Here is a 12,015-nt window from a genome sequence, read left to right as displayed (position 1 = left end):
CGATTTTGAGTTATAGCAGCGACATATTATCATACCAGAGAGCTGGGAATTGGCGAAAACCCTTGAATGTAAGGTTTTTTGAGTGTATGTGTTCGTAGGGCTTTAATACCTGAAGTTGTGTAGATGTTGCAACAGTATGGTTATATTCTGCACGAAGTACTCTTACATTAACTAAATGACTTGTCCTCCAAACTGAGTAGCCTAACTATGAGGCTAGGTTTCTGCGCAAGATGGCTTATTTCCAATACGCTGTACCATAGGTATACCAGAACGTGACAGCGTCGCATATTAGGATATGCTATCTCGTTCTAGGATACTTCAGCTTGCCATTCTAATATTATATGGATTCAGACTCATGTATTAACTAAGTGGTTGACAATTTTGTGAACTTTGTGAAGCCATCTGATGATCATATCGTGCTATTTCTTACTGGGCATCATATCACATTTGTGCGATACACAAAGCGAGAGAAAAGTATGTCCACATCGTCTGTTCATCACACCCCCATTATACACATAAAATGCAGCTTCTTGTTTGGAATTCATGGGACGGTTTTAAACACATTTTCACCAAGAAATATAAACTTGGAGGGCAAATAATCCAGTCCAAGCAGTAAGTCAAATAACACAACGCTATGTATGGATCAAGAACATGTCCCGTCTACTTTCCTCCTAATTGAATAAAATATGTCATAAACAACATTGTTCTTCTAGATGTCTCAATTCATTTGCTTCTAGCGAGCAAAGTATCTGTTGGACTGCTCTAGCCAGGAAGTGGCAAATCCCAAAATGACTACAGAGAAAAACAAGTGCATAAAATTAAAGAATTTCCACCATCTGTAGCGTTGCTCCTTTGCAGTATTCGCTGACATCGAATGCCTGCTCGCTCTTGTAACAGGCTGTGAGGGTGACCCCATTGCTTCCCATACAACGTAAGCAGAGTGACACATACCATATGTGGCAGCAACTCAAGTTGTATACACGCATTACTCAAATCTTAATCTTTGTGAATCAGACGTGGGGGACAAAACTGTGCGATGTTTGCTCTCTAAGCTCGAACAACGTATAATGCAAGTTGAGATATTTATTATACCAACATTCCCATGACTGAATCGCAGGACAACGACGAAGTATATGGGAATAACGTTTACTGTTGTATTTGAGAGCTGTCGTTAGACTGAGACGCGCCACTTGAAAAACTTGCTGAGACAATGAGACAAAAATGACATAGACCTCATTGGAGCTGCACCAACCTGAAACAAAGTTTCAGCTCGTGGCGAAGAATTGAGTCTCCCCATACAAATATGTTGATTCAGTGGAGAGATTCAACAAAACCATATTGCCCGACATAACAAAATTCATCAGTTGTTTTACAGTCGATGTCGTAACGGATGCAAGATACGGGCATGAAATGACTGGCAAGAGTTCCACATCTCTAAATTAGGAGAGTATGCGAAGATTTATATGGATAATGGCATACCCTTACTTGTGGATATTTTCAAGAAATTCCGGAGTCTATGCGTTACCATATAAAACTGGATCCTGGATTCTATCACACCACACCAGGGCTTCGTGGGACACAGTGCTGAGAAAGACACATGTCGACATCACACTACCGACCGGTGTCGACATGCTGCTGTTTGTCGAAAGCGGCGTTCGTGGGAGGCTTCGATGGTGCGTCCATAGGAGTGCGAAGGCAAATAACCCGCAAATGGGTGACGAGTTCATCTACATTTACATCTACATTAATACTCCTAAAGCCACCCAACAGTGTGTGGCGCAGGGCACTTTACGTGCCACTGTCATTACCTCCCTTTCCTGTTCCAGTCGCGTATGGTTCGTGGGAAGAACGACTGCTGGAAAGCCTCCGTGCGCGCTCGAATCTCTCTAATTTTACATTCGTGATCTCGTCGGGAGGTATAAGTAGGGGGAAGCAATATATTCGATACCTCATCCAGAAACGCACCCTCTCGAAACCTGGACAGCAAACTAATCGCGATGCAGAGCGCCTCTCTTGCAGAGTCTGCCACTTTAGTTTGCTAAACATCTCCGTAACGCTATCACGCTTACCAAATAACCCTGTGCCGAAACGCGCTGCTCTTCTTTGGATCTTCTCTATCTCCTCTGTCAACCCGACCTGGTACGGATCCCACACTGATGAGTATAGTTCGAACGAGTGTTTTGTAAGCCATCTCCTTTGTTGATGGACTACATTTGCTAAGGACTCTCTCAACCTGGCACCCACCTTACCAACAATTAATTTTATATGATCATTCCACTTCAAATCGTTCCGTACGCATACTCCCAGATATTTTACAGAAGTAACTGTTAACAATGTTTGTTCCGCTATCATATAATCATACAATAAAGGATCCTTCTTTCATGTATTCGCAATACATTACATTTGTCTGTGTTAAGGGTCAGTTGCCACTCTTGCATTTCGCTGCAATTTTCTAATGCTGCAACTTCTCTGTATACTAGAGCATCATCCGCGAAAAGCCGCATGGAACTTCCGACACAATCTACTAGGTCATTTATATATATTGTGAAAAGCAATGGTCCCATAACACTCCCATGTGGCACGCTTTAACGTCTGTAGACGTCTCTCCATTGAGAACAACATGCTGTGTTCTGTTTGCTAAAAACTCTTCAATCCAGCCACACAGCTGGTCTGATATTCCGTAGGCTCTTATTTTGTTTATGAGGCGACAGTGCGGAACTGTGTCTGACACCTTCCGGAAGTCAAGGAAAATGGCATCTATCTGGGAGCTTGTATCTAATGTTTTCTGGGTCTCATGAACAAATAAAGCGAGTTGGGTTACACACGATCGCAATTTCCGGAATCCATGTTAATTCTTACAGATTAGATTTTGGGTTTCCAGAAATGACATGATACGCACTTGATAATTTGAGTGACATCCTGTACCTGCATATAAACAAGAAGGTCAAGTCATGCAACAATCTCTGCCAATTGGAGGTTAGGCGCACAGGGCACATCATAAATGGCATGATGCATACAGCGATTTGCCGCTATGTTCGGAGTGCCTAATTCCATGCAGTGGTTCGCTTCCCAAATTTATGATATCGCTGGTGGATAAACAAATACATTATGTACTACAGAAACCTCCAGTAGTGCACCAAGTTGGGTATGAAAACGAGTAGAATCATCTGCATTATCTCCTCCTCACGCTTGTTGAATGATTGTATTGTTAATAACACCGACAAGAGGGCATCCACAGTGTGAGGTTTTGAAAATGATTTTTTAAACTTATGATTAATGCAGTTTTCAGAAAACAATGGAGAATATTAGAAATTAACTTATTTATCAGCTGGGAGAAGCAGAAACTATAACACCAGGCTACGTTTTAAATGGGCTACTATCTTCAATCAAGAATTCGTCGATCTGGAGATGACTAAGGTTTCGATAGAGTTCACGAAACTTGCTTATGTCGGTATGTGTCTATTGGACCTATCAAAGCTCAATATATACCTCTCTCATTACAGATTTGTGAAATCTCATTTTGCAGATCCAAAGTTACTTTATGCAGATACAGACAGTTTCATCTACTGGGTGATGGGTTTTTATTCATATAAATTTATAAGGTGTCACCCTGACTCAGACGACACCTCTGGATACACAGCCGGTAACCATTATGGCATAACGCTTGGAAACAATAACGATATCGGTCTAAAGAAGAAGGATTGTGTACTTCGTGAGCCTGGATCAAAAAGAACGCACACTGTACAGACAAAGGAGAGCGGAGAGCGTGCATCGTGCGGCCCCAATGGCTCTCACAACTGATGAATACAAGGACTGCTTGATGATTGTTGTTAGCGGTGCTCCACCTGCTCCTCAGCGTATGGAACACAAAGTAAGCACTCGGTCACGAGACCACGTGGTACACAGTGTATCGCAACAGAAAGTCAGGCTGTCGCCTCGTCAACATAATGCCATACTATTCCACATACATAAACTCGTTTTCACTATATATATATTATTTGTCCGGATGTAAGCGCCGCACCCTGTATTCGCCAACGTGCTGCTGCACATACGAGAATAATGAGCCACTGCATCACCAGTGGTTCGTTGCGCACTGTAAGATAAATAATAATCAATGTAGCACATATAATGAGCAGTGAGGAACATGGAATGATGAATAATACATACATTCGAATGTGAAAGTCTTGTTCTTTTTTTCACTCTCTCTGGAGGAGGTGACTGATCCCTGTTGGCCGTTGCTGGCGCTTGATCGTGATCGACCGACTTACGAGGACTGATCAACAACTGCTGAGACGTATTTTTTCCCATATATTTATAACTCCATTTCAGTGTTTCATGATCTTTTTCAAAGTACCCCCCTCCCCTCCCACTACTTGAATGTACTTTTTGTAGCGTCTCTGCCAGCCCTCGAACACATGGTGTAGGTCACTCTGTCTCAGGTCCTTGAAATCACTCCTGAGCATTGCTTTAGAGTTCTTAAATCAAATGCCCTGCAATTCTGTCTTTACTTATGGGAACAAAAAAGTCATAAGTTGCAAGATGGGGGCTATAAGGCGGATACGGTACACAGGTGGTGTTGAATTGGCCAGAAACTAAATGACTTTATTTGCAACGTGAGGCCGTGCATTGTCACGAGGAAGTAGGCACACACTCCGAGAAACTTCTGGCCGTTTCCTTACAATGTGCTTGTTTAATGTAGCCAATACTGATGTACAGTATGCTGCTGTAACAGCAGTGTGAACTGCATACTGGTAAATCATTCTATGACAGTTAAAAAAATGTGATCACCATTATTTTCTCCGCAGATGAAAGAACTTTTGCCTTTTTTTGGTGTTCGAGAACCTGGCGATTTCCACACTGTGCTCGCTAATTTTCCTTCCGGATCATAATAATGTAGCCACGACTCGTCACTGGCGATAATCGAATCCAGAAACACATTACCCTTATCACAAAGAGACGCGGCACCTCACTGAATGTCTCCATTCGCGCATCCTTTTGTTCGAGAGTCAATAGACGTCGCTTCCGACAGGCAAAAACACGCGTCATATGGAGAGGATCATGCATAATCATAATAACATTGCCACATGAATTCTCAACACTTCACAGAGATTACGTAATGTTATCCTCCGATCCTCACGGACAATCCAAACAGCTGTGTTGATGTTGATTTCAGTCACAGCAGAAGTCGAAACACCAGGCCCAACATGCTTAACACAGACAAGTCTTTGAAGTCCTTGAACCACCCAAACACTGTTGCACTATATAATGCATCTTCACTATACACTTGCTGCAACTTTTTGAAAGTTTCATTGGTTGTATCATTTAAACGACACAGAATTTTATTGCACCGTACTCTTCCTTTTGCATCACCTCCATTGTTTGGTATGCGAAATGCAAAGAGCGCCTACAAAAATAAAACATTACTGCCAACCTACTGATACGAGATTGCTGCTGCCTATGGACATTATACACAAAAGCCCGCTCTTTTCAAATTTTCGTGGCACAAATAGGAAACTATCATGGAAACTACAGGAAAACATCATTCTCGGTCTTTGTTGACCAACCCTCGTACACTGCATGGAGGAAGAGTCCATTTTATGACAGGGGCACCCACACCGCTAAGAGTGTTGGTGGTGGGGAGAGGGGGGGAGGGAACCTGCAACAATAGCACATCTCCCCGCTTCGGGCTAGAGGATTAGGGGAGAGGAGGCCGCCATTTTGTAGGTCAGAAATTATGGTAATTAAGATTAGTCTCGAAGCATTTGGTCAAAAATTAGACTTGCATAAACATAAGAGCGTACATATGTAGTTTATTTAAGTAAACATAACAAGTGATCAATTTTTGCATAAAGGTGATAGGCCAAGTGACTGGTTTGTTTGCATAAGGAGGCTCTGCTATGCTACTTCAGTCTGATTCATTGCTCCTAGAAACATGAAATTTGGAGGGAACTTTCATTGTGTACCTTAGACACCATTCAAAATTCAACTCCACGGGGGGTATATATGGTATGAACTGCATAATTAAAATTTCAGTCTACCGTTGGCGCCGCGGAAATTTATCGACAATAAGGGTAGCATTAGGTTCACTCAAACGAAAATAATTTACGTAGCAACGGACGCAGACAGCGAGTCGTAACGAAACAAGAAAAGCCAATCTCCAACGTACTAATCGACATTGTTCACAAAGACTTGTTCTCAAACGTCTAACATAGAAACTGATAGTTACATACACTAGTGAAGTGAAGTTGATGATGATACTGTGTGTGTTTTTGTCCGATTGGCATCCTGTAACTTCTAAGGAATCTCCTACCTTGTGATCAGAAGACTTCAAGCATCAGATACAGAGACAGGGAGAGAAGCAGATGGCGGTGTAGACCTCTTAACGTCCACGTTTCTGAAGTAAACCGCTTTCAGCTGCATGTGAACGTTTGCAGGAGTATGGCTGGTTTTGTGACTTCACATCACATTGTCAGTTGTACATCCACAAGATAATAAACGTACAATCAACATTATGACAAAAATATGCTCATTCCAATAATGCATTCTCTATGACAACCAATATAACATACTCACGTATCAGTAAAAACACTTAAGCCCTGGTACGGGAAGGAGTGAGACTCAAACTTGTCAAAACAGAATAATGTTACCCGCAACATTCAGAGCGTCATAGTTCACATTAATCAGTTGAAAAAGTGGCATGTTAAAAGTGCGTTTACCTGCAATGAAAGGGCAAAATAAGAAAGAAAGAAAAGGTAAAAGCCCCAGCTAGCAACACTGAAAGGCAATGGTTAAGAAAACTCACTTCATACTATGAAGCGGAGAACCCTCCAAGCGCCTCACCTCTAATCATTGTGCTCCTTTTTGTCACTGAGAGCACTACTGCCACCATACACGTAGCGGGAAAAATTACAAACATTTTCGCTCGTATCCAATATCTTGTGGATGATAGAGGTCCCTGTTACACATTATCACCACTTAAACTATAAAATACTTCCGGTTGTGTTCCTGTAAAAGTTCACATACAACTGAAAGTGGTTTAACTAAGGTACAAGAATTACATCAGCTGTGTTTTCCCTGAACAGAAAACTATTTGTCACTTAACGTCTGACGTTACCGATGATAACGCAACTACAGCTGAGTTACTAAACATGGTGCTCCGTAATTCATTCATCAAAGAAGAGGAAGTAAATATTCCAGAATTCAAATCAAGGACAACTGCAAACACGAGAAACTTAGAAGTCGATATCCTCGGTATAGTGAACCAATTTAAAGCAAATAATAAAGACAAGTCTTGCAGTCGACTTGTATACCAATTACGTCCTTTTCACAATACGCTGATATAATAGCTCCATACGTAGCAAACATATACAACCACTCGCTCAACGAAATATCTATACCTAAAGACTGGAAAGTTTCACAGATTACATTAATTATAGACCTGTTTCACTGGTGTCGATTTACAGTAGTATTGTTGGACGTATACTGTTTATCTCGAAGAAAAATTCTGTTGACAAGTAGCCAGTTTGGATTTAGAAAATATCGTTCTAGTGAAACACAACAAACTCTTTATTCTCACCAAGTAATGAGTGCTATCGGCAGGGGATCGCAAATTGATTCCATATTTCCAGAAATCAGATACTGGATTGTAAGGCGTCCCCAGGAGCAGATATAGACTCAGATCACAACATAGTAGTGATGAAGAGTAGGCTGAAGTTCAAGACATTACTCAGGAAGAATCAATACGCAAAGAAGTGGGATACGGAAGTACTAATGAATGACGAGATATGTTTGAGGTTCTCTAACGCTATAGATACAGCAATAAGGAATAGCGCAGTAGGCAGTACAGTTGAAGAGGAATGGACATCTCTAAAAAGGGCCATCACAGAAGTTGGGAAGGAAAACATAGGTACAAAGAAGGTAGCCGCGAAGAAATCATGGGTAACAGAAGAAATACTTCAGTTGATTGATGCAAGGAGAAAGTACAAACATGTTCCTGGAAAATCAGGAATACAGAAATACAAGTCGCTGAGGAATGAAATAAATAGGAGGTGCAGGGAAGCTAAGACAAAATGGCTGCAGGAAAAATGTGAAGACATCGAAAAAGATATGATTGTCGGAAGGACAGACTCAGCATACAGGAAAGTCAAAACAACCTTTGGTGACATTAAAAGCAACGGTGGTAACATTAAGAGTGCAACGGGAATTCCACTGTTAAATGCAGAGGAGAGAGCAGATAGGTGGAAAGAATACATTGAAAGCCTCTATGAGGGTGAAGATTTGTCTGATGTGATAGAAGAAGAAACAGGAGTCGATGTAGAAGAGATAGGAGATCCAGTATTAGAATCGGAATTCAAAAGAGCTTTGGAGGACTTACGGTCAAATAAGGCAGAAGGGATAGATAACATTCCATCAGAATTTCTAAAATCAATGGGGGGAAGTGGCAACAAAACGACTATTCACGTTGGTGTGTAGAATATAAGAGTCTGGCGATATACCATCTGACTTTCGGAAAAGCATCATCCACACAATTCCGAAGACGGCAAGAGCTGAGAAGTGCGACAATTATCGCACAATCAGCTTAACAGTTCATGCATCGAAGCTGCTTACAAGAATAATATACAGAAGAATGGAAAAGAAAATTGAGAATGCGCTAGGTGACGATCAGTTTGGCTTGAGGAAAAGTAAAGGGGCGAGAGACGCAATTCTGACGTTACGGCTAATAATGGAAGCAAGGCTAAAGAAAAATCAAGACACTTTTATAGGATTTGTCGACCTGGAAAAAGTGTTCGACAATATAAAATGGTGCAAGCTGTTCGAGATTCTGAAAAAAGTAGGGGTAAGCTATAGGGAGAGACGGGTCATATACAATATGTACAACAACCAAGAGGGAATAATAAGAGTGGACGATCAAGAACGAAGTGCTCGTATTAAGAAGGGTGTAAGACAAGGCTGTAGCCTTTCGCCCCTACTCTTCAATCTGTACATCGAGGAAGCAATGATGAAAATAAAAGAAAGGTTCAGGAGTGGAATTAAAATACAAGGTGAAAGGATATCAATGATACGATTCGCTGATGACATTGCTATCCTGAGTGAAAGTGAAGAAGAATTAAATGATCTGCTGAACGGAATGAACAGTCTAATGAGTACACAGTATGGTTTGAGAGTAAATCGGAGAAAGACGAAGGTAATGAGAAGTAGTAGAAATGATAACAGCGAGAAACTTAACATCAGGATTGATGGTCACGAAGTCAATGAAGTTAAAGAATTCTGCTACCTAGGCAGTAAAATAACCAATGAAGGACGGAGCAAGGAGGACATGAAAAGCAGACTCGCTATGGCAAAAAATGCATTTCTGGCCAAGAGAAGTCTACTAATATCAAATACCGGCCTTAATTTGAGGAAGAAATTTCTGAGGATGTACGTCTGGGGTACAGCATTGTATGGTAGTGAAACATGGACTGTGGGAAAACCGGAACAGAATAGAATCGAAGCATTTGAGATGTGGTGCTATAGACGAATGTTGAAAATTAGGTGGACTGATAAGGTAAGGAATGAGGAGGTTCTATGCAGGAGAGGAAAGGAATATGTGGAAAACACTGATAAGGAGAAGGGACAGGATGATAGGACGTCTGCTAAGACATGAGGGAATGACTTCAATGGTACTAGAGGGAGCTGTAGAGGGCAAAAACTGTAGAGGAAGACAGAGATTGGAATACGCCAAGCAAATAATTGAGGACGTAGGTTGCAAGTGCTACTCTGAGATGAAGAGGTTAGCACAGGAATTCGTGGCGGGCCGCATCAAACCAGTCAGTAGACTGATGACAAAAAAAAAAAAAAAAAATTCCAAATTCCCAGAAAGCATTTGACACCGTTCTTCACGTCCGCCCCTGGTAGCTGAGTGGTGCCGCCACGATAGCTCAGAGTGAACTGATCAACGAAAAACCTGAACGGGTATCGTCGGACGTCCGCACTGAACAAATTCAACGAACAATATAGAGCAAAAATGAGATTTGGAAAAAAAAGTTGTCAGCGCGACAGAATGTCAATCATAAGGACCCGGATTCGATTCCCGGCTGGGTCAGAGATTTTCTCCGCTCAGAGACTGGGTGTTGTGTTGTCCTAATCATCATCAGTTCATCCCCATCGACAGGCAAGTCGCCGAAGTTCCGTCAACGAAAAACTTGCACCCGGTGAACGGTCTGCCCGACAGGAGGCCCTAGTCACACAACAATTACATTTTACCGTTCTTCACAAGCAGCTTTTAATCAAACTGCGTGTCTATGGAGTATCAGTCGTCTTACTTCGTGATGTCCTCTTAGAAAGGTTACAGTTCGTAGTAACTGACGGAAAGTCGTCGACTAAAACAGAAGTGATATCTAGCGTTCCCTAAGTAAATGTCGGAGACCTTCTTCCGTTCTTAATCTATATAAACTGTTTAAGAAACAGTCTGGGCAGCCCTCTCAGATTGTTTGCAGATGAGGTTGTCATTTATTGCATGGTGAAATCATGAAAAGATCAAAACCAATTACGCAATGATTTTGACAAGATACTTCTAGATTGCGAAAAAAGAGAATTGACCATAAATAATGAAACCTGTGAGATCGTCTACATGAGTAGTATAAGGAATCCCTTAAATTTGGGTCACACGGTAAATCGCACAAATCTAAAGGCTATCAGTTCATCTAAATACCTGATGATTGCAATTACGAATAATTTAAACTGGAACGACCATACAAAAAATATTGTGGAAAAGATGAAGCAAAAACTGCGTTTTGTTGGCGGGACACTTAGAAATGCGACAGGTGTACTAAACAGCTTCACCATACATATACAGTTGCATACATATACAGAAACAGTCTGTCTTCTTCAGGAGTATTGTTGCGCGCTATGGAATCCTTATGAGATAAGATAATCGAAAAAGCTGAAAGAAAGTGCAGCTCGTTTTGTATTTTCACGAAATAGGGTAGAGAGTGTCATGGATATTAGCACGAGTTGGAGTGTTTATCACGACAACAAAGAAGACGTTTTACGTTGACGAGATCTTCTTCCGAAATTTCAAACACCAACTTTCTCCTCCGAATACGAAAATGTTTTGTTGACGCTTACCTACGTAGGGAGAAACGATCATCGTAATAAAGTGAGACAGATCGAAGCTCGCACGGAAATAGTATGCGTTTGTTTTTCCCACGCGGTGTTCGGGAGTGTAACGGAAGAGAAATAGTCTGAAGATGGTTCGATAAACCCTTCACTAGGCACTTCAGTGTAAATTGGAGAGTAGTCTCGTAGATAAATTCTCATGCTTCTACACTTGCGCTTCGCATGCACAGCACCAAACGGCTAAAATATTCAACCGGCCACCCAGTTCCAGTTGGAGGTTGCCTATTTAACGGCTCTCAGAAGCAAAAAAAAAAAATGATTTTCAGTATTTCATATAATTATTGATAGAATTTATAAATTTAAAATGCTATTCCCGTATATCACTGAAGGAATGTCCAAAATTACGTCATTTCGCGACACATAATTCAGCAGACACGACGTCAAAAACAATGCGATGTCTGAAAAACTAGCTGTTCTTAAAACGGAGCATAAATCTTCAATTATTTAAAGAACTATGGTGTCGGAGGGAATGGAGGGGGGGGGGGGAGGGGAGCTACTGGCAATTTCTAAACAAATATGGGCTCCTTTTTCCGATTTTCTCTTCATGATTCATGATATACTATTTACTCCAGCAGCCAGCACCCATGAAAAGAGCGATGGTTCGTATACGTCCTTCCTTAACTTACTTGGAATACACGGGCCTGCATTTATCATGAGTAATCTCGTTTCTGTCAATATTCGTTTACCATTTATCAGCTCAATGTGTACTTCAAAGTCCTGCTAGAAACATTTTAAGGTTAGAATGACTAGAATACTCGTAGATAATCAAATCTCATTTTTTTCAGTTTATGGTGAAACGGCCAGCCGAATACCAGAAGAGGTACATATCCGCTGTAGTATACTTTCTAAGTTTCTCAA

This window comes from Schistocerca piceifrons, chromosome 8, assembly GCF_021461385.2.
Source record: "Schistocerca piceifrons isolate TAMUIC-IGC-003096 chromosome 8, iqSchPice1.1, whole genome shotgun sequence".
Lineage (NCBI taxonomy): Eukaryota > Metazoa > Arthropoda > Insecta > Orthoptera > Acrididae > Schistocerca > Schistocerca piceifrons.
This window is presented reverse-complemented; position numbering follows the sequence as displayed.